The 25,594-nt window shown below is 37.8% G+C and overlaps 1 long non-coding RNA gene across 1 annotated transcript; it reads left to right on the top strand.

The window, feature by feature from the left end:
• The first annotated feature begins 379 nt into the window (after window positions 1–379).
• On the top strand, window positions 380–25,033 carry LOC148477055 (uncharacterized). Its single transcript, XR_015872567.1, has 5 exons — window positions 380–450; window positions 718–752; window positions 1,504–1,545; window positions 24,477–24,573; window positions 24,969–25,033. It is a non-coding gene; the product is annotated as an uncharacterized LOC148477055 (long non-coding RNA).
• The last annotated feature ends 561 nt before the right edge of the window (window positions 25,034–25,594 follow it).

Raw genomic sequence — 25,594 nt, forward strand, 5'->3', positions numbered from 1 at the left:
AACGATAACAATATTGTTCAGTGATATACAGTATTGTTCTTTTCATCTAGTGTGTATGCAGTAAATGACCAACGATGCATGCTCACTCCTTCGGGTCGTCAACGATATCCCCAGTGGCGATATTGTTTAAAATGGCATGGTGCCAAATGCAGCATGGCCTCCCCTCCCACCCCCTTCGTCATTCCTTGCTGCAGGCATCAGCAAATGTGCTTACACTTGATGACGCCAGCACCGCTGCCGGCCCGTTGCTCACAATATAAGTGGATACTGTCAATAAAGTTTAATAATACCTATAGTAATACTACTGTTGTCCTCTATCTATTGACATTTTTGTTTTGTGTCAAAATACAGTAACATTTTGTTTATTTTTCCACAGTAACACCAACCCAAAGGCTCCAGGGTCCCCGGTCCAGGAGGCCACAGCTGGCCCCAGTCGCCTCTCTAGGCTTTGTAAGTACACTACAGTGTTTCTATCTCTCTACTTTTTTTACTTTTCACAGTGTCTCTCTCCCTCCTGTACTCCAAAGACCCATCTCCAACCTCGTCTCCTTACATACTAATTCTTTCTGTAGTTGTTTTTTTTTTTTCAGTACTGTACAGTTCTGTAATAATACCTATAGTAATACTGCTGTTGTAATAATAATAGTACTGTTGTGCACCTTTGTATGGGTCTTTTTTTTTCAGAATAAAACTTACTGTGCCAATTTTTTTTCACAGTTACTCTGCCACCTGAGTTCCTGGACCCCCTTTAGGTAAGAAAGTGGTGACAGTTAAGCTGGCTAAATATTGTACTTTGGTGGGTCTGTACCAGCTACAGTGTTCTGCATATCTCTGAACAACATTGTTCACAGACATACTGTATTGTGTTAGCTGTACAGCACAGTGAATGTTTGCTATACAGTACTGTACAGATTCTGCAGAAACACTTCGCTCTTTGTGTATGGGTGGTCTGCTATAATTTTTCAGTCCACTCATTCTGTACACTTGCTGCATACGAGTTGTAAACTCTAGGGGCCTGATACAATTACAGTATGTCTTTGGGGGACCCATTGCCCAGGTATTGTACTGTAGGTTCCATTGCCTGTATCTGTACAGCCTCACCCTTGCCTGTGTCTCTCAGCTTCACCTCCCATGTCTTTCTGCCTATTTCCCTACCACCCTGTGTCTTTCTGCCTCATTCCTCACCCCCCTGTGTCTTTCAGCTTTCCATTTTGCCATTCAGCTTACCCCTCCCCCTCTGGCTCTGCTTCCTCATGTTTGTCAGTTTCTCCCCACCTGTCTTTCCCAGGGGTGTGGGGGACCGGTGGGGCGGAGGGGGCAGTTGCCCCTCCACAATTTCTGTTGGGTTGTTAAAGACTGTGTTTTGCCCCCTCATGAACTTCTACACAAAGCAGAATGGGGATACATGAAATGGGGATGAATAAAATGGAAATGTGGATGAAGAGTTATTAGAACTAGACAACTTTAGTTGTTTCTTACTATACCTTTTTTTTACTAAAACAGACCAAGCTACTCAAGGCCAGGGACCCCTGCTGCTAAATAGAGGTATTGTACAGTAACAATTGTAATAATTTTTATTTTATATACAGTATTTTAGCACTTTTTCCAGCAGGGCTCAAGGTGCTTAACACACAAAGCGCACACTGTGGCTTAGGTACTGTACTCTAATACGGAAGTAAAAAGTAAACTAGAGTGCACAATACAGTAGGCATCAAGCAGATTTGGTACAAACATTTTGGGTATTAACTTACATTAACTGTACTCTACATTCCACCCACAGTGGGATTACAGTACCTTGGGTGGAACATTGTAGATTAAGCCTAAAAGAGATGACACAAAATACTATAGGTACCAGCATCTTATTGCTAGGAGCAGAGTCCCAAAATACATGTCAGGTCCATGTATTTTTTTATGCCATTACAAGAGTGCCAGGTGAGCCAGCCATGTTGTACACAATCAAAAATTACTTACAAAATAAGATGTATGGATAGATCCATGTGAAGAACTTGGAAGAAGAACATCCCATTTAGGTTTTATTAAGAGTCAATGACTGTACAGTACTAGTGAAAGACTTGTTTCTGTACTTTTACTGTACCATATTACTGTTCTAAAACTGTACTTTTTTTCACAAAGCAACTCAGATGGCTGATAATACAACTATGGCTGCCGCTCATCCACATTTTTGACATTATTTTATATTACATTAAATTTTTTTTTTTTTTTTTTATATTGAAGTGTTATTATTTTCGAAACTGTTTTGCATATTTTTTTCATTAGTATTAATGCAGTACATGCATGAAGTTTATATTTATAAATATACTATAATATAAATATATACTATAGAGTAAATATAAATATATTTATAGTGTGTGTACACGTGTGTGTGCAGGGATGCAGTCAATAGACCGGAGGAAAAGATGCCGCCAGTCTATATCCTGACTGCAGAAGCCTAATACGGGACTTAAGATAGGCTTCGAAAAACCAAAGGAAATACCAAAATAACAAACGCCGAAGGATGCCAGCCTGAATGAGGTAAGTCTGGGGTGCCCTTAGCATTAGTCGCGGAGGGGGGTAGGTTTAGGGTTGGGCACCCCCGGGGGTAGGTTAGGGTTAGGCACCCCCCCTGGAGGGTTAGGTTTATGGCCCGTAAGGAGGGTTACAGTAGGTTTAGGCACCTCCGGTGGGAGGTTAGGGTTAGACAATAGAGGAGGTGGTTAGGGTTAGGCACCACTAGGGAGGGTTAGGGGGGGAGGGGTAGGGATAGGGAACTTACCTTCTCCCTTCTGGCTGCCGACATCGGGATACTTCATACCCATTCCGTGTGTGCATGTATGTTTTAATAAACTTTAGCTTCTATGGTGTCTTGTGTTTACTTTTATATTTCTTTTGCTGTGGAACTACAGGTACCAGCAGGCCCGTAATGCCCCACATGCTGGTACTTGTGGTTCTCCAAGTACCAGCATGTGGGGGAAGCTTGCTGGGACCTCTAGTTCCACAGCAAGACTATTTTTAACTGTTAAAAAAAATTATAAAAATAATTCCCATTACAGGTCTCAAACCTGGGATGCCCACTGTGCAAGGCGTGCACCAAAACTTCTAGCCCACACATGCCAGCCATTCAGAATGCTGCACCTGTCGTGTTTATGATGTGATGTCTACATATTACAGCAGACAATGTGTACAATGTCAATAGCAGGCTCAGTATGTGCTAGCATTGAATAGATGTGAATGATGGTGGGGGGTGGTGGTGAGCCATACAATTAGCTCAGTGAGGTTAAATAGTAATGCATCATGGTGGGTGGAAGTGGTGAAGGGACTTGGGTGGCCATATATAGAGAGATGACTCTGTAATATGTACAATACAATGTCTAATGCATGGCAGTTTAGCATAGAATGTTGCTGGGTGGCATAAAGTAGCATAGAAATGCCAGGTGGTGGGAAGATGTGGACAATGGTTGGATAAGAATACTGAACTTCAATTGCTTGGTCTTTATGCAATGCTGGGAATGCGTCTTTTTGGTCAACACAGATATCTGTATAAATAACAGAATACACACCACCAAGTGATTTCTTTTTAATCCTGTAATTTAAAACTCACGGGAGAAGCAAGTCAAGCTACAATTAATTTTTTGGATTTAACTATCAAGATTAAGGAAGATGGACAGATCATTACAGACATTTTTAGAAAAGCAACGGCGACTAACAGTATTATACATTTCGACAGCTCTCATCTACCAGCCACTTTGAGGGGTATTGCTAAAGGAGAATTACTGAGAACCAAAAGAAATTGCATGGAAAAAGAAACTTATTTGGAAAGAGAGGAACAGCTATGTACAAGATTGACTTAGAGAGGATACAGCAAGAGGCTGATCAAGAGGGCTTGTCATAATGTCAAGTTCCAACATAGGGAATCTTTGCTGGTTCCTAAAACCAAAATTAAGAAAGAAGAACCAGTGAGATACATAGGAACATTCAACAGCAAATGGAAAGACATTAACGATATTCTACAAAAACATTGGCCAGTTCTTATGACAGATCATGACCTGGCAAATGTACTTCCAAATAAGGTTTATACCAGTTGGAGACGATCCAAGAACCTTAAAGACCTCTTGGTTCGAAGTCACCTAACCTCTGACAAAAGATCAATATACCCTATCAAAGGCTCCTTTAGCTGCAAGAGTTGTAAAGCCTGTCAATATATGATTTCGACCAAATTTTTTTATCATTTTTCAGGCAAGAGATGGAATATTAACAATTACATCAATTGCAACTCTGCAGGAGTTGTTAATCTTTTAAAATGTCCATGTAATAAAAGTTACATTGGTAAAACTATCAGACCTCTTAAAATAAGATTATTGGAGCATGTTAATAGCATCAAACGTGCCTGATCTGATAAAAATAATTTTAAAACATTAACCCCTGTGACCAGTCATTTTCTAAGGTTCCATGAGGGAAATCCAAAAGATCTTCGAGCATTTGGCATGAAACAGATCCAACTCGGAGTTAGAGGTGGTGATCTTGACAAAGAACTCTTGAAGTTTGAGACCAAGATGATTTTTTTGATGCATAGTTTACACCCCAATGGTCTTAATGAATCCAACAGTTTCTTACCATTCCTTTAAGATGTTTGAATAATTCCAGACTGCATGCATTTTTTTAAAATTGATACTGAGGGAATATTTATTATGTAGTACCCATTATTATCACTGATTTCACAATTCTTTCATTAATTTAGACTGGTAGGTTCCTTAGATTCACTTAGAGCCTTATTTTGATTTTTATTATATATATTCGTCCAATTTGTTTTATTTTTGCATAATACATTAGTTTTATTATATGTAGCAATACATTTTATCACTTTACACTCCTTTTACACGGTTCTCAAAAAACTGTAGGTCATCTTGTCACTTGAATTTCACTGCAATTTCACTTATTTTTATTTTTCTTCTCATCACTTATTTTCACGCATTTGGTTTTCAACCTACAATTTTACTAAGGATGATTTTAGTCTTCCCATCATTACAATTCACTTTGGTCAATATTTCACCAATATTTGTACATTTGATTTAATGTCAGTGTCACTTTACTCTGGATTCACCGGGGTGGAGTGATACTGATATTTCACCAATATTTGTACATTTGATTTAATATCAGTATCATTTTACTCCGGATTCACCCATGGTATCCTCCATGCTAATTTTATACACTGCAGGATGATTATAATTCATCCATGTACATCACACAGTTTCTCTTTCTCTTTTTGTTTTTTCACTATCATCACTTAAAAATATGTCTTTTTTATAACTTAGTATAATCTATTGGTGGTACATATAAAAAAAAAATTTATTTATTAAAATTCGTATTAATACATAAAGTGGATGCATATGTAATATATAATAAGATACTGTTTCCATTTTTTAGATAGCTATATTACATGTCCATTGAATAACGAAGATTCCTTGATAATAGTTCATATCATTAATAAGTTATTCTCTTAATTCTTTGGAAGATATACTCTGTGTCTAAGGAACAATAGAGATCCTTAATAACAGTTAAATTAATTTATATTTATTCACATCTAATTTCTGTCCCAACATATTTTATTTGGGACAGGAGAATTTTATTATTTTTGATATAAGACATTCTATATTAATTTTGGGATTGCATTTAAATAGTAATAAATGGGGTGTATTCATTATAATTAAATCCCGCAAGTTACCCTATGTCCCAATGAACACAGCGTGACTGGCTGAAACAAAACACATGGTATGGATTCTAGTTTCCTATTCGTTCTTTTCCTGGGAACTTTATATTGGCCATTGATAACATGTGACTAGATTAGATCCTTCTCATTGGCTGTTCAGTATCTACATTAATCCTCTCCACGGCAAACTCGGGTTGCCTTGAAAAAACTAGTAAATGTGAAACGTACATCGGCATCAGAGTAGTTTTCACCACTCTGCTGGGTGTCTCCCAGAGCAAATTAGCTATTTAATAGAACACTTCCCACGATCACTAAATTTTTTATAATTTTTTTTTCATAATATTTGTAATCCTGCTAAATTGTATTCACATAATTTTCTGATCACCTTATTTATAAACATGTTTAGTAGTAATATGGGTCCTGATATTAATTTATATTCTGAGACTTTTATTTCTTTATGGACAATGAAATATCTAACACACAAATAGATTCATTTTATTATTCTTATTAATACTTTTATAATAAAGTCTTGTAATTATATATTATTTTTATCACTATCACATACTAAAAATATTTAGAACACTTCCCATGATCACTAATTATTTATTTTTATAATATTCGCAATCATGATGTGGTGTATTCACATATTTTACTGATCACTTTATTTATAAACACATTTAGTAGTTAATATGGGCTTGGATATTAATTTATATTAGCTATGCAATATATTATTTAGAATATATCATGGTAGAATTAGGTTAATATTAATGTATAAAATAATTATTTATTGATATATTTTAATTATTTTATATATTTATAAGCACAAAAATATAATCTATGATATGACATTTAATGATATTGTGATATCTGTATTTGATATAGAATTTTTATGATCAGTATGATACTATGAGACACAATACATAAGTACACAGTTAACTTTTTATTTTAAGGGTTTTTTGGATATATGTGTGTGAATAATAATTTATATACGTGTACACATATGGATTAAATATAATTAATGTTAATAATATCAAGCAATATCTATTTGTTTTTGGTTTTAGTAAAGATCAATGTATTACAATTATTCTGCTGATCACAATGCTTTTTACATGTTTCCTTTTTTCTTTTCTTTTTTTTTGAATGGTACTATCTCTAATATAGTAATTAATTAAGATTGGCTACCATATATTGAATGAGAGGAGTTTACTGAATAAGACTTTAGTGAAACCAAGCATCTGGTTCACTCCATGAGGAAGCTTAGGTGAAACGTATGTTGGAGGAGCCTGCTGGGGATGTGTTTCATCTAGCACTAACAGTTGCCGCTATACCAATCTTTACTGTGTCTATAATCAAATAAATCTTGTCTAACATTGCATTTATCTGGCTGAATGTATGCCACGACTTAGACAAGACTGATGAAATTTTAAAAGCAGAGGAGTGTGCCTGTGATAGATTCCATGTTATGTTACAAACTGCTGACACATGCATTTGTGCCATTGATTACTCACCTGCTCTGTTAAACTACCACACATATCAGGCCGACTTTCTGCTGCAGCTCTATCAATTACAATATATATTAGTTTGAGCATATACTGAAGCATAGACTGGCTAGTACAGTGTCATTCCAAGCAGCAATTATTATTGCCAAACAGCCCAGATGGTGAAAGCAATTCCATTTATAAAATATATGCTGATTCGGTCTCTGTGACCCATATATATCAGCGCTATTTGTCTAATGCGTAATTAGGCTGAATGCATGCTGCAGCAAGCATTAATTAGTATTTATGCGGAGTTATTCAGTCACAATGGAATGACTGGTGGTACTAAAAATAATTATCAAACCAAATGCATGATCATTATCCAGGATTATTCTGAGGACTTGTAAAGTATAAAATACAAATTGAATCAGGAATAATTACCTAATATATCCACAGTGATAATAAATTAATTTGTGCCAATACAAATCTCCTGATGGGAGCAACTAACAGTTTTGAATGTGATAAATCAGTGTTTAATATTAAACATTACACTGTTAATTATTAAGCACAATAAATAAGTGTAACCTACTTCTACTTTAGTGATAAGAGATCACATTTGTATCCAGAAGTAAGATAATAGACACAGATAATGTATATGATACACAATATACATTTTATTCCACGGTATAGGAAATAAAGTGCACGTTATTTGAGCAGTTCAATACAGAGATTTGTAATATCAATATTTTATGTAATTAACTAATTGCACACTGTAATCAGGTATAAAATAATGTAAGGATGGCTTCAGCCACAGAAAATATCTTTTGAGTATCTGTGCAGTAGTAGATAGTAATGTTATGATACATGAAATGACCAACTAATTTTCAAACTCTGGGGTATTGAATACACAAACCTCATTACAGGTCTTTTATATATAAGATTTAAAACAGTAATAAAAATATTTCACCACATTTTTTTGGAAAAAGTTTTTATTTAAGAATTAATAAAAGTTATATTTTATGATTTCATATAAATGTGATTAGTGCTCCATACAACTATCTCTTTTTTTCTATATCATAACTCACATACCACCAAGTGATTTCTTTGTAATCCTGTAGTGAAGATTTAAAAAAAAATGTCCCTTACCAGGTCTCAAACAAAGGATGCCCAATCTGCAAGGTGCTAACCCAAACCTCTAGCCCACACATGCCAGCCATATCAAGGGAATGGGTATGAAATACCGCCGGCCCCTAAGTGCTTAACCCTAATACCCCCTCTAAGTGCCTAACCCTAACCACCCCCTTCCCCGCTACCTAAACCTAAGTCCCCCGCGGGGGTGCCTAACCCTAAGTCCCCCCCGGGGGTGCCTAACCCTAACCCTCCCTCCCCCTAGCCTAACCCTAACCCTCCCAGGGGGGTGCCTAACCCTAAGTCCCCCCCGGGAGCCCTAAACCTAACCCTCCCCCCCCGCGGCTGTCAGCTCGCGGCGCCCGGCATCACTACGATCGTGATGCCTGGCGCCGGTCTCCCGGCATTGGGGAAATGCGGGCGTCTACATCTAGATGCCCGGCATTTCACGCTTGCCAGGATAAGACAGTTGGGAAGCCGGCTGCCGGTATATAGGCAGTCGGCTTCCTGATTGCTTCCCATATCAAGAGCCACACCTGTCATGTATTTGATGTGATGTCTGCGAATAACAGCAGGCAATATGTACATTGTCAATAGCAGGCTCATCCGTGTTTACTCCACCCATCTGCTGCTGTTTTTAATAATACAAAAATGTGTCTTCCTTTCAAAATATTATACTACTACATGTAAACACAGTACCCCACCATTAGAGAATAATTCATCCCATCTCACTGAAAGCTGTGTGCATGTCTCATTAATGTAGTATTGTTTATACCATCACAAGAACATGGCAATTACACTACTGTACAGTTATGTATGTGTACTGATTTGCATCCCATTCTAAGAGCTTATGTGATATTATTAAAAAGATTGGTTGTGCGAATATGCAATATGCAAATAAACTGTGTGAATGTGATTGGCCCACTCATCAGGGATATCCATCCAATTTAACAATATGGTATTTAGTAGTACAAATTTCATCAGTTGAACACTCGCCACCCAGCAGTTAAGCAGTGTATTACATGCCGTGGCTTATCTTTCGTTGTAGAATACCATGGTATGCCACAGTACAGCATCACGTAATGTTCCATGGTGCGACACAAGAGGCCTGAATTGCGCACTATGAGCAACAACTAGCTGGCCCATCTGTAACTGTTTGGCTTCTGTGAGCAACCCACCTGTTTATAACTTTCAGGTATTTTAATAAGGTGGTAGACATAATACCCTTTACCAGTGCTAGAACCCATCCCCCCGTACTGATCTGTAAGCAGGACAGAGCTCGCAAATCAGGTCCTTTTCACCTAAATAGGGAACAGTTGAGAGGTACTGTATGTATTTTCAAAATAATCACAAAAACAGCTTAAATCACATAATGTGGGCCTGTATTTGTTCCTACAGTATTATTATCCTCAATAACATATATTTCCAGTCATTTCCAGACAATTTTGACTACCTCACAGCTCACAATATTGATTTCATCCAGTTTCGGCCAAATGGTTGCATCAAGCTAACTGGCTGACTAAGCTAAGTAACAGCAGTGAGTGTCACAAACATGTAGCCAGAGCCGGATTAAGGTGGGGGATGACAGGGATGGTCAACCCGGGGTACTCACACACAACAGGGACCCCACCACTAGCGCACGCAGCTCTATCCCGGTCGAAGAGGGGGTGGAGCCAATACGGCAAGCCCCGCTCCCATATCACCCATGAATAGTGGCATTACGGTGCAAGGTGGCGAGGCCTAATGAGGTGAGTTGCCTGCAATTATCATCATGGTGCTGATGCATTAAAATGTAAGTGTGTGAGTATACTAATTTATTGTGTATATATGTGTTAGTGTGTATTTTGTGTACAGTATGTGTTATTGTATATACAGTATGTGTTAGTGTGTGTATACTGTGTATGTGTTAGTGTCTATATATGTGTATGTATGTGTATTTGTGTGTATACTGTTTATGTATATGTTAGTGTGTATGTATGTATTTATGTGTGTGTATACTGTGTATGTATATGTGTGTGTTAGTGTGTATGTTTTATATAATCTATACATTTGCTACATATATATTACATATTTGTGTGTGTGTTTAACACACACATATATAATACCCCAACCCAGAAAATCCTATATTTGCCCCTACCCACACAGGTTTGGTGTGACCCTGCCAAGAACAGGTGTCCAGTGACACCTGTTCCAAGATGGGGGCTAAGCTGGCGCGGTTCTGTGTTGCAAATGAAGCAGCACAGTCACTGCTGCCGCATAGAGTGCAGAGCGGCTCCCAAGTCCCCTCATTGGCATCACGTGACACAGGAGCCGCTCTGTGTTCTCTATGTTGCAGTGCTGACTGTGCTGCATCATTCACAACACAGAGCCAGAAAGTAAGTAATCAGGGGGGTAGGGATAGGCTCCATGTGGTGGCACGGGGGGTAGTAGGCTCTGTGTTGCTTTGTGGGAGCCCCCGCAACTTATTTGCCCCAGGGCCCCCACAAGACTTAATCCAGCCCTGATTGTTGCAGTACAGCTTCCAACATAGCACTGCAGTGGTAGACAGGATGGCAGTTTAATAAACTATACGACCCCATAGGAAATTTCAAATCCAAGAATGATTTAATTAACTAGATCACAGGCCCGAGGATGTTGGAATATGTTTATGGACTGAAGATAGGAAAAGGACACAAGGATTGATTAATTTTTAATTTATTTATTTTAATGTTTTGATTCTTAAGAAAATGTATGAGTATCAATGTACAGTAGGTTCAAGTTCTTCAGTTCCTGAAAGATATCTTTGATCTGGGGGAGGTTTTTTATACATCTAATAGAAAAGCGGTGGCCTTGCTTGTGGAGGTGCTGCTAAATAATACACACTGTAAGCAGACTTTTACTTTGTGCTCAGGGAGGTTGTTAGGGATAATGGGACCAAGAATTGCTGTTTACATCAGAGGAAAGCAAAGAAAATAGATCTCAGACTGCACATTCTGGACATATATATATATATATATATATATATTTGGAGGTGCTACCTGTGGAGACCATTGATATATACACAAAGAAGAAATACAGGTGCACAACTCCAAATTAACTGATTATATATAAATAAATACATTTTGCAGTAAATACAATAGAGGTATTTGACTTAATCTTGGCCAAGCTTATGGGCCTGCCCACCATATCCGGGTAACCTCTTGTTGGGCAGGTCCCTAACATACTAAGGCTCAAATCCAGAGTGCAGGACACCCCCAAACTAGCCCAGCCAATCCACCCCAAAGCACCGCTCTAATAAGAAAAGTGAAGTGTTAAGAGCAGCCACTGGCCGCATATAAAGCATAAAAATAAAAAAGTTAAATACATATATATAAAGGAAACAGACAGTGAAGTATTAAAATGTGTTAAAGGAAAATGTGTTATACTGCGGTGCCCTGAAGCAGGTCAGCAAAGCAATCTAGGGGGACCCACACCCCAAAAATGAACCAAAGCTGCACTACACAGTCTAAATATTAGCAGGACTTACCTATTATTGTGCCTCTGACTGGTGTGCATATTACATTGCCAGACTCCATGCTGTAACCAATGTAGTAGAAGTGCTAGTCTGAGTGGGAAGTGGCTCAGGCTTCCCAGGTGTGCAAATCAATGCACTAATTAGTTTACAAAGAAAATAGATCTCAGACTGCACATTCTGGACATATATATATATATATATATATATATATATATATAATTGGAGGTGCTACCTGTGGAGACCATTGATATATACACAAAGAAAAAATACAGGTGCACAACTCCAAATTAACTGATTATATATAAATAAATACATTTTGCAGTAAATACAATAGAGGTATTTGGCATAATCTTGGCCAAGCTTATGGGCCTGCCCACCATATCCAGGTAACCTCTTGTTGGGCAGGTCCCTAACATACTAAGGCTCAAAACCAGAGCGCAGGACACCCCCAAACTAGCCCAGCCAATCCACCCCAAAGCACCGCTCTAATAAGAAAAGTGAAGTGTTAAGAGCAGCCGCTGGCCGCATATATTTTTATGCTTTATGTGCGGCCAGTGGCTGCTCTTAACACTTCACTTTTCTTATTAGAGCGGTGCTTTGGGGTGGATTGGCTGGGCTAGTTTGGGGGTGTCCTGCGCTCTGGATTTGAGCCTTAGTATGTTAGGGACCTGCCCGACAAGAGGTTACCCGGATATGGTGGGCAGGCCCATAAGCTTGGCCAAGATTATGCCAAATACCTCTATTGTATTTACTGCAAAATGTATTTATTTATATATAATCAGTTAATTTGGAGTTGTGCACCTGTATTTCTTCTTTGTGTATATATCAGAGGAAAGCAGCCTGTAGCTCTACGGCTGAATTACAACTCCCAGCATCCATGATGCTTGCCAGACCTACTGGAAGTTGCTTGTCAACAATGGGTGGCGTGTCTCAAGTTACCTCAGCCTGCTTTATCCACTGTATGTAACATGTAATTCTGTATGTAATGCGACCAATATACACAACTAATTTTTGTATTTGCACTATATTGCACACATCCTGGCAATAAAGTAGCAGGATTACTATGGAGACAACACCTCATCAGTAGGGTAAAACTAACCTGTCTCACGACGGTCTAAACCCAGCTCACGTTCCCTATTGCTGGTTTCTCGCTTGACACCCACCATCTACATTATCCAGTTATTCCACTAAGAGGGGTATTCAATATGAAACGTAAACTTCGCTGTCGAAGCTTACGTTTCATATCGGAGCTTTTACCTGCGTTAAAGTATCAGGCGCGCGCCCACTTATCCCCGTATTCAATATGAAACTAACGAAAACGGGAGCCTGCGAAGTGGGATTTGTGTAAAGTTACGAAATTTTCCATAAAAAAATTGTAGGACCCCCCTAAAGTTGTAAAAACATGGGGGATCACTATGGGTACCCCCGTTTTAGCCTGCAATTGAAAGTCGGGGATTTAAATAGCCGCAGCAGGTGTTTTTTCCCGACATTGAAGAAGTGTTGCAGAAGAGCACTTAGGTTATTTTTTTTGTTTTTTTAAGTGGTCCCATAAAATTTGGGGTACATGAAAATGGGTACTAGCATTTTTTGATGTCCCTAAAGTAAGTTTTTAAAAATTCTTCAATTGTGCACCTGCCGCTATAATTCTATTCTAGAAAACACCTGCCGCATACTTGCAGAATAGCCCTGAACCTATTTCCCTATTGTTAAACAATTTTTTCCCAATTTTTCACCCCAATTTTTAAATTAATTTTTTGGGGTGTCCCTATTTTTTTTTTTACTTTTTTTGACACAGTTCTTTTTTAAATGTCATTCCCAGGGGTGCAGGCTATTTTTTTAAGCCTGCACCCCTAAACCCCAATTCTGCACTTTTTTTCGACACCTATTCAATGGTGAAAAGTTATCCCCGTTTTTTATCAAAGACTTTTCAAACCTGCGAAAGGTCTTTGAAATTGAATACAGTGTAAAACTAAAACCTGCGTTAATGATGTCATAGGTGCGATATTAACGCAAAAACTGAGTTTTCGCTCCCATATTGAATACCCCTGTTAGAGTCATCTACATACAAAGGTGGCAGGCATTTATTGAGCTGAAACATTATTTATAACAGCCTATCAATTCACCAGAGTCCTGGGGCAACTGGTTGGGGGGGAGCAATTAAAAAAACTGGTCAAATTTGAGAATATACCATGTTTTGCCCACTCTATCAACTTGATGATTTAGATTTATTTTTTTTAATGAAAGGGGCATACAGGAGATGCTGTCTGTGGCCATAACAATTTCTGGACATTTTTGGGATGCGTCAAATACATGTAAAAGATTTCAGTGGCTGTGACAGTGTGACTTCCAACATGGCACATCAGGAAACAAATGTTATCATTAATCAAGAGAGGCCTGAAGGAGATGGAGTATGTATGTAGTTGAAGGCAGGGAAAGGTAGGGTTGATTTGTAGTACAATTAATTTAAGTTTTGGTTCCAAAGCAAATTTATGAGGTCATAAATGAGTCATATACAAAGAAAATCAATGACCTACAGCATCACATTATTTTATGAATAGTACACTGCGGTATTACTGACCAGGAGTGTTAAATACTTGTATGAATATTACACTGTGGTATCAATTACCTACATCATCACAATATTTTTATGAATATTACACTGCGGTATTACTGACCAACAGTGTCATATAACTTGCATAAATATTACACTGCTATATCAATGATCTACAGAGTCACAATATTTTTATGAATATTACACTGTGGTATCAATGACCTACAGCATCACAATATTTTCATGAATATTACACTGCGGTATCAATGACCTACAGCGTCACAATATTTTTATGAATATTATACTGTGGTATTACTGACCAGCAGTGTCACAATACTTGTATGAATTAGGGGTGTGCACCGGCCACTTTCGTGTTTTGTATTTTGATTTTGGATCTGGATCTTTCTTTGTGTTTTGGATCTGGATTGGTTTTACCAAAACCACCCTTCCGTGTTTTGGGAGATGTGCGCTGACCCCCATGTTTTGGTTTTGGATCTGGATCTCCCCTGATTATGGATCTGGATTGGTTTTGCTAAAACCTCACCTCCGTGTTTTGTTTTCTTGTTTTTCTTTTGGATCTGGATTTTTTCTTAAAAAATAAAAAAAACAGCTAAAATTACATAAAATGGGCATTTTTTTGTTACTACAGTATTAATAACCTCAATAACATTTATTTCCACTCATTTCCAGTCAATTTTGACCATCTCACAGCTCACAATATTGATTTGTACATCTTGTTTAGGCCCAAAATTTGCAAAAAGATAGCTGGCTGACTAAGCTTAGCTGCAGCAGTGGGCAGCACAAACACATAGCAGTTCAACTTCAAACATGACACATCAGGAAACACATTTATTATTCAAGAGAGGCCTGAGGGAGTTGGAGTTTGTATGTAGTTGAAGGTAGGGCAGGGACAGGAAGGGTTGATTGGTAGTAAATTTTATTTAGTTTTTTGATTCAAAAGAAAATTTATGAGGGAGAAGGGGAGGGGAGGAGACATTTAAAAAAAATGTGATACAGTACATTTACATCAGTCCTTGCCACAGAAGAATCCTTGAGCATGGCTGCTGCTGCTGGGAGTTGATTTTCTGATCCCAGAAGGTAACCAGGAAGAGTGCTTTCCAAAAAGAAATAAACAATTGACTTAAATAATGCTTTGCAAATCTTCTATAAAGGCATTTCTCAACCTGTAGAGGGACATAAAAAAAACATAGTTAGTTAGTGGCGTTCAAACTGCCATTGTTTCCACTGTCCACTTAACCATATGAGATGTGTGAACAAGCAGAACAGAGCAGCAAATGCAACAGTTCAGATTTAAGGTTTAAGTCTTTCGTTGTATCTTTCTTGGGAATTCTTTCTTGAGCACCATGCCTGCTTGCTGGGAGTTGATTTTTTTTATCCCAGAAGGGGACCAGGAAGCATGCTTTCCAAATATAAATAAGCAATTGACTTAAATAATCCTTTGCAAACCTTCTAGTTAGTTAGTGGCCTTCAAATTGCCATTGTTCCCACTGTCCACTTCTTCTTAGATACAGTATGTGAATGTTATGTGGAAGGCCAAAAATTGGGTGGACCACACATGGCTGATTGATCAACCATGGAGACTGAATTAGTGTCATAAGGAAGAGGAGGCTGTAAACTGGGTGTCATGTTATGAGTTGGCCATATGGTGTATGTTGCTGTTAAGGGATCAGGCTGGTTATCAGTGGACACATTATTATAGTTGTTGTTATTTTGGGATGCCATCTCCTGAAGGGTGTTTACCAACAGACAGACTACCTACCTATCAGCTCAGGCATAGACACTTCCTGAGGAACAGAGTTCTGTTCTCTGGAGAGAAGCCAAATAGGTGGAAGCCCCTGTTCCAACATCTGAAACTCTTATCTCTCCACACAAAAAAATCTATAACCTTAATGTGCTAGCGAGATGGTGGCAATATAGCAGGAAATATTTAAACCTAATATCTGATAACCATAACCAGCCTAAAATAACATTATGATACAATAGTATCAATATATGACATTCCCGTATTATAATTGACTAAATACACTGATACACTGATACAATATGACACAAATAAATTGATAAAACACAACAAACAAATAGACACAACGTATTAACCCCTTCAGAGGTTAGAATAAATCCAATTTAAAACACGTGTCCCTGGGTTGGGACCAAGAATAATTACTGGTTTTAAAATGGCAGTATTTCAGAGTCTCTCTGTATATCAGACTAAATAGTCTTTTGAATTGTCAATTGACGTAGAGCAAGGCAATTATTAGCAATTCTGATTAAGTTAGGTTCCATTATATAGAACACCTCCTCACTATATGGAGACTGGGAATATAGTCTGATCCGCAGTATATTACTGCCACAAATACATGGTGCACTCACGTTTTGGTGATCAATACTTTCTCCTCTGATGAATGGAGAAAACTCCTCATGCAGTGTCCAAAGCGGTAATCGCTTTTAAGCACTGATGTTTGGTTTAGTAGCCAGCACAGTGCGATCACACTCACGGCTTGCCGTCGTACATTCTTCACCTACGCCGATGACAGTGTGGCTGACACGCACAAAATAAAAATTGTTTATTTATTATTTTGGGCAGCAGCCCCTCGGCAGACAGGAGCACAGCACCCCTGTGCACCTACACTGATGACAGTTACAGCCAGGTGTGGCTGACATGCACACAAAAAAAATTGACAAAAAAAAGAATTTTTTTTTTCAGCTCCAGAACTTGGGCCCAGAGCACAGATTAATCATGACTGGAGTCGGGCAGCACTAGGTTGCAACTTGCGCTGCTGGCTGGATCTTGTGTGGTAATGCGGTTAAGCCTAACATGCACGCACACACACACACAGAAAATTATAAAATACACTTTTATTGTTTTTTTTGTTTTTTTAGCACGACTGGAGTCGAGCAGCACTAGGTTGTAACTTGCGTTGCTGGCTGGATCTTATGCAGTACTGCTGTTAAGCCTAACATGCATGCACACACACACACAGAAAAATATAAAATACACTTTGATTTTTTTTTACTATATATTTTTTTTTTTGAGTCCAGAACTAGGGCCCAGATGGACACAGCACCAGCCCAGATGGCAAAGCACCAGCCCAGAATGGATTAGCAGCTCCAGCCCAGGATATAGCAGACAGCACAGACAGCCCAGATGGATCAGCAACAGCCCAGATGGACACAGCAGACAGCACAGTGACAGCACCAGCCCAGAATGGATCAGCACCAGCCCAGGACACAGCAGACAGCACCAGCACCTCTCCCAGCCCTACACTTCCCACCCTCCCTGTTCAGTCTCCACAGCCGGAGTGAAATGGCGTCCATTGCGTGGTCCCTTATATACTACATTGATCATAGAGACGAAAGCTTGCGAACCACGAGATTTCAGACTCTATAGTTTTGCCTCGGTTTCGAGATCTGAGTAAGGCGGAAACCCCCGAGCCTGCTTTGATCCGACTCGGATATGCTAAATTCGGGTGGGTTCGGTTCTCTGGGAACCGAACCCGCTCATCTCTACTTATGACACAAGCGCATGCTTGGCGCTGCTACTTTGTTGATGCACGTGCAGCTAACGCGGACACAAACACAATATATATTTTTTTGCACTTGGGGGAGCACCCCTGATGGACAGAGTACCCCCTGGACAATGCTACAGCACCCCTTTAGGACTAGTGACACAGGAGCCACTGAAGCCCCCCTCTTCTGTCTGCACACAGCTCCTATGGACAACACAGCCTTTACGGCACAACAGCCCTGCACAACACAGCCCATACAGCCCCTATGGACTTTGGACACAGCCCCTATGGACAACAGCAGCACCAGCACAGCACCCTCCGTCTTAACTGGACCTTTTATAAGATCCAAAACCCACGAGAGTCCGACAGCGCAAGGATGACATTTTGCCTCGTTCTGGGAACCGAGTATGGCGGAAAATCTGAGCCGGACTTGGTTCCCGGCTCCAATCGGTGGGGCTTGGGGGGGGTTCGGATTTCTAAAATCCAAACCAGCTCATGCCTAGTAGGAATGCTACATTGCAGTATCAATAACCCACAGAGTCACAATATTATTATGAATATTACACTACGGTATCAAAGACCTACAGTGTAACAATATTTTTATGAATATTACACTGCAGCATTACTGCCAAGAGTGTCACAATACTAATATGAATTATATTACACTGCGGTATTACTGACCAACAGCGTCACAATACTTTATTAATTTTACACTGCAGTATGATGAACCTACAGCGTCACTCACAATACTTTATAAATTTTACACTGCAGTATGATGAACCTACAGCGTCACTCACAATACTTTATGAATTTTACACTGCAGTATGATGAACCTACAGCGTCACTCACAATACTTTATGAATTTTACACTGCGGCATGATGAACCTACCTCGTCACTCATAAACTATGAATTTTACACTGCGGTATCAATGACCTACAGTGTCACAATATTTTTATGAATATTACACTGCAGCATTACTGCCAAGAGTGTCACAATACTTGTATGAATTATATTACACTGCGGTATTACTGACCAACAGCGTCACAATACTTTATAAATTTTACACTGCAGTATGATGAACCTACAGCGTCACTCACAATACTTTATAAATTTTACACTGCAGTATGATGAACCTACAGCGTCACTCACAATACTTTATGAATTTTACACTGCAGTATGATGAACCTACAGCGTCACTCACAATACTTTATGAATTTTACACTGCGGCATGATGAACCTACCTCGTCACTCATAAACTATGAATTTTACACTGCGGTATCAATGACCTACAGTGTCACAATACTTTTATGAATATTACACTGTGGTATGGCCAGCAGCGTCACAGTGCTTTGGATACACTGGGGAGAGGGGGGTATGGCATACAGCATCATAATGTGGGGTACAGCACACACAACATTTTTTTAACTTTTTTAACTTATATATTTTTTTTTATTTAAACTTTTAGTTACTTTTTTTTTTTATACTGCTCGTGGATGTACAGCACACGCCTGAATGGACAACACAACCCTGGACAGCACACTTCTTGATGGACAGCACAGCACACCCTTGGATGAGCAACATAGCCTTTTGGACAGAGCACAGCACACCCTGCCTGGATTGTACAATACAGCTCAGCACAGAAAACACCTGGATGGGCAACACAGCCCCCTAGACAGAGCACAGCACACCCCTGGATTGGACACACAGCCCTCCCTCAACGGAGAACAGCACAGCACAGCCGCAGAGACCGGGACTCAGCAAGCAAATGGCACCGATCACCGCGGAGAGGGACTTATATACAATTAAAAAACCAGCAAGAATCTGACAGGGGGAGGATGACGTTTTGCCTCCTTTTGGATTCCGGGTCAAGCGAGAAAACCTGAGCCTGACTTGGATCCTGCTCGGATTGGCTATGTTCGTTTGGGTCCGGTTCTCAGAGAACAGGACCCGCTCATCTCTAAGTTTCATGGGGGGACTGAAACTGCAGCTTCACTTGCCCCATTGTTAATCCATCCATGCTCCACTATATTGCCATCTTTTGATTAGTGAAGAAAAGACCTATGACAAAATCCTGCAGATTTAATATGCAGATCAATGTTTTTAATTTAATATAATGTGAAGCTTAATAATATGTTTCATTAAAATAAATATACTTTTTGTTTCCTTTTCAGAGTAGTTACAAACATGACACATCCATTAATTCACAGATGTCCTCATTTCAATAATTGCCCTTTCACTTTATCCAAAGTCTGCACCTATTTCTTCAATAAATGTCATTATTGTACTAGTTCCCCTTAACATCACCAGGAGTATTTTGTGTTTTTGTTATGATAGAAAGAACACTGTGTTCTTCCCATTTTCAGTCACCTGCCACAGTTCATTAGTGGATGTGTTCAGGGCAGAGCCCACAGAATTGTATTTAAAACATAATGATTTTCCATGCTGCTTCCATTGCATAAAATAAATGGTAACTGAACATTTCACAGAGAGATTCAATAAGTCACAACTACTGTATCCCTTGCATAGTAATTCTGGGTTGAGTACTGTATTTATGTTATATATACATCTAATTACATAATTCTAAAGATGCCTTAGCACTAGTTTTCTTCAGTTCAGTTTTAAACTTATTTTTCCAAAGTGCAACAAGGATATGATGAATATTAATGTACTTGATCTAATAAGTAAAAAATATTTTTAAACACAATACAAACATTTATTTATAATATATGCATGTACATACTGTACTTCTACTGTATAAATGCAGACCCTCCAACATGACCCGTTCCATCAGGTACACAATGCTCTGCTCCTGGACTTCCCTCTTAATGTATGATTGCAGTCACCTGTGGTGATACACCTGTCTCATCAATTACCCAGTTCAACACAGGTGACTGCAATCATGCATTAGATGGGAAGTCCAGGAGCAGAGTATTTTGTACCTAATGGAACGGGTCATGTTGGAGGGTAGGTATATGGTATATCTAACAAATATAGTTTACTGTGTGTGTTCTGCTCTGGAACTATCTACAAATTAGAGTAGCCAGCAAGTGCTATTGCAGTACTAGAAACGTTACTGCTACTGTACATACAGTATCTTGGTTAATTGCAATGTCTGTAGCCCCCTGACATTAATAACACTGGGGAACAAAAAAATATTTTTTTTTCTTGCCAAGGATTTAAGATAGGTTTGAGAGTACTCGCAGGTCCTATTTTCGCATTAGATCGTTGCTATAGCTGAATTGGGTCCAGTTTTCAAATTAATGAAAAATGATAACATTTAATTATTTCCCCCATTTGAAGTACCTTACTAGTCTAGGCCTGCTTTACTTAACAGAATCAACTTAGTTTTGCTTTTTTAAACAACTACCCTCTTTCAACAATAACAAGAATTTACAACACACAAAGAAAAAGCAAGGTATCTTGTCTGGTGCACTGAGGGGATCACAGTAATTAGTTTCTTATCTCTGATTATATGTTAAGATATCACTTTTATTTATTTTATTTTAAAGGTAATATTGGTCCAAGATAATAAAAGGCGAAATATTTAAAATGCATAGAATAAGATATACGTGAAATCTAGAAGGAAAAAAGTGATTTAAAATGTCACCTGTCGTCGGTCTAATGTATGCAGATTAATATTAGCCGGGGTTCATATGTAATGCATTTATTTGGGGAGTGTATCTCTCAGTGTCATATGAATCACAAATTGTATCACAGTTTCAAATCAGATATACGTTCTTAGTTATTTATTGACACAATTCTCTTTTTAATTAAATAAGATCTCACAAAGGTGTGAGTTGGTATATATCGCAAGAGGTACAATTAGTTATGATTTAATACCTTACTCATGCCGATTAACAATCGGTTCCAAAGATCTTCTCTTTAAACTCTACTCTCACATTAATCTAATAAACACCCAGTGTAATCATACTGGAACAACAATGTTTCAAGTTGTATCTTTATTGTTTTTACTATGAATATTAGCCACTTTTTTTAACAAAATGATCGAATGGTGTTATTCATTGTAGTCATGCAACAATTGTATTTCATTTGAATAGGTTCGTACATGTACTAGTTTTAAATACAGATAATCAACTCCCCTTGAAAGTAACTATATATCAGCATAGAGAAATAGGGATTCTCAGTCCACAGAACCTATTTGCAGATGTCACATAACACTGTGCTTAACTTATACAGCCTCGTGTACTGGCTAGTCTTCCTTCATACCGGCTTTGAGTACGCCGCTAGCATATGTACATAAGGTTGTCCATACAGCAACAATACACCCGGACTAAATAATATATATATCTCATGCGTATACAGCATACAATTGTGCTGTTAAGACCGGCGGCAGCGTGTAGTGCTGACGCGCGTTTCGCCTGTAAGCGGCTTTATCAAAGCAGTGCAACCTGAATGTCACCCGTATCCTGTTTATATACACCGCTAAAGTCTCTCATAGGTCAGTTAGAATATAGCTGCCATATACTCCTGTTTGATAGGTCCTCCTACCATTTCTATGGCAGCATACCTGAACTAACGTATCCGTCAATTAAACATATCAGAAGATAAAAAATGGATTTATTATTCATTGCCGATGCATTTATTTAGTATGACTTATTAGTGATCTCATATGCTCATAATTGGTGTTCTTATTATCATACAAATATACTGTAATGTATAGCTACAGGGATATATGTCTCATTAGATGTCATTAATCAATTAGTTATTAGTAGATGTTCAAGAATTAAAATTTTTACTTTATTATCCTCTGCAATGTCTTCGTTTTAGTAGTACACAAATCCTTATCAATAATAATTATTATTTATCATTAGCAGTAATATATTCCCGATATCGGATGTTGGATTCTAATTAATTCTCTGATATTATTCATTTATTCATAGGGTAAATATACACTCATTACCATATGTATATTGCTATATTACTATATAGTATTACAACTAAAATCAATTATGGCATCTTAATATTGGTATAGTGTAGTAATACTTGTTATCACCGAATACATGAAGTTATGTATTAACCCTTTTAATATCACTTATTTATAACCCTCAAGAATAATGATAATAAGAAAACAATCCTTATTTCTAACCCTCAAAAATAATAATAATAAGAAAATAATACTTTATTACGGGCTCAAGTCTCTTACTAACTCTTATTATAAAAGTGCATATATTTAGTCGTAAAGTGATGTGAATCATAAAGGTGCATTCATGTAATAAAATATCTGTTACCTTGTATAAACATGAACGTGCATAAGTTTAAATTAATATTGGTAAAGTGTCAGTCCTATACATACATAAACTGTATGGTGAGATATTGATAATATCATTACGCATGCTTTCCACTAAAGATTACTATTAAAATGTGTATGAGGAAATATAATGAAGGAATAAAAATTTCTAAACCTGAATTATATATTCCATGTAGGTGTCATACTCAACCAAAATAAATAAAGTGATCAAATGTGAAAAATAAATAACATATGTGTTATTGGGTTAGTATACTTAATAAATCTAAATCCCTATCTTATATATGTTCTATATTGTCAATTATTCTAGAAATAAACTATTACTAGGAGCCCAAATTATCCTAGGGGAAATATCAATGTATATTGATTTTTATGATATCATCTGTAGAAGAATGGACACTTCTTATCATATTCTTGATGTCCATTATATCGATCATGTTGTCAATGAGTACCATACCATGTTACCCAATAATCTCCATCCGCTTCAGAATCATATATATGAATAATCTTGTAAGATGTCCTTATAAGCTTGAAAAAAATATGTTTGAATCATTTAAAGGACTGGTAAACTTGAAACAAAACCAATGTTATTAAATGGATACAATTACAGTATATTAACAATTATAAATTATAGATGTTCTGGTAAGTATACTTGTTCTTAAAATTTTACATATCAGCATGTATGATAATTAAGATTATACTCACTGATAATTTATTGTATACGATTAGACATATCTACATCCCATCAATTGTTATAGTCATCAATAATTCCAGATCAAGATGTTTTAGAGCAAATGTATATTTTACAGGAACGCTCCATAATGGTTGAAATCATTTAAACCATATGGATCCACACTATTCATCATGAATATCATTTTAGATTCTTTTTTCAATAGTTCTTTAGTAATATCTCCTCCTCTGATGCCCAATTTGATTTTTTCTATACCATAGGCCTTCAGATGGTCGGGATTGCTATCATGTTTTTTCAAGAAGTGTTTAGCTACTGTTGTTAATGGTTTAAGCTTAATGATATCCATTTTTGCGTTTTTTATGTTTCTTATGTGTTCTGAGACTCTTTGTCTCATCTGTCTTTTTGTCATACCAATATAGTTTAGACCACATGTACAGAAGAGGCAGTATATGACCCCTATGGTCTTACAATTAATGAAATCTCTGATTACTATTTCTTCACCATACCTATTTGTGGTCTTGTCTTTTGGTACTATATATTTGCAAGTACTGCAGTTCCCACATTTGTGGCATCCTGTGATTTTGATCTTAGTATTTTCTTCTCTTTTAAAGTGACTCTGTACCAATCTTTTTTGTAGATTGTCAGATCTTCGCCAACTCACATCAATCTTCTCCCCAAGTATCTTCTCCAGATCCTTATCCATGGTTATGGTCCATGGTCCATCCTTATCCATGGTGAGTATTCTCCAGTGCTTTTGTAGAATGTCTTTTATTTGCCTCCATTGCAGAAGGTACCAATATATCTGATTTTCTCATCCATCCCTTTATCTTGTTTTATAGGAAAAATCAGTGTACCCCTATTTCTTCTTTTAGCTTCATTATAACCTGTTTTAATAATCCTCTTGCTGTAACCTCTCTTTTTGTAGTCTCTTAGTTAATTGTACGGATCTTTCTTCAAATGTTGTTATATCCGTACAATTTCGTCGAGTTCTCAGGAATTCCCCTTTGGGGATACTTCTGATAGTAGCAGGAAAATGAGAGCTATTAGCATGAAGAATGCTATTGGTTGCTGTTTCTTTTCGATAGATGTCCATGACTGATTGTCCTTCTTCTGTTATCCTGATTTGTAGGTCCAAAAAAGTCACCTTCTCCTGGCTCATATCGCTGGTATGTTTTAAGTTGATCTTATTTTCATTTAATGTTGCTATGAATTCCATCAACATTTCTTTTGTTCCTTCCCATATTATTAGTATATCGTCTATATACCGATACCAAGATGTTATATGGTCCGTGTATTTGTCGTTTTTCAGAGAGAACACTACTTCTTTCTCCCACCACCCGAGGTACAGGTTGGCATACGTTGGTGCACATGTTGTGCCCATAGCTGTACCTCGGGTTTGCAGGTAGTATCTCTCATTAAAGGTGTAAAAGTTTTTATTCTCAGCATCAGTGGTCTGATTGTGTCAATTTAAAAATGGTAAACTTTCTTCTTGGGCAGCAAAGTGGATATACTAAGTATCCTTGTCACATATGCTTATGGTATAGTCGTGCAAAACAAAAGCACTGGCAGCAAACCGTATGGCCTCCAAGAGAAGTTATAACTGTAGGAGAAGCCAACATCATTCATGAGCCCTTAATTGACAAGAAAAAAAATCATACTGCCACCTCTCCATATCAAACTGGGTTTAATGAAACAATTTGTTTGGGCAAGTCAGGCGATTTGCCGAACATTTCCATCTCTTAGGGCTCTATTTTC

This window comes from Taudactylus pleione, unplaced genomic scaffold (genome assembly GCF_031769625.1).
Source record: "Taudactylus pleione unplaced genomic scaffold, aTauple2 ptg000755l, whole genome shotgun sequence".
Taxonomy (NCBI): Eukaryota; Metazoa; Chordata; class Amphibia; order Anura; family Myobatrachidae; genus Taudactylus; species Taudactylus pleione.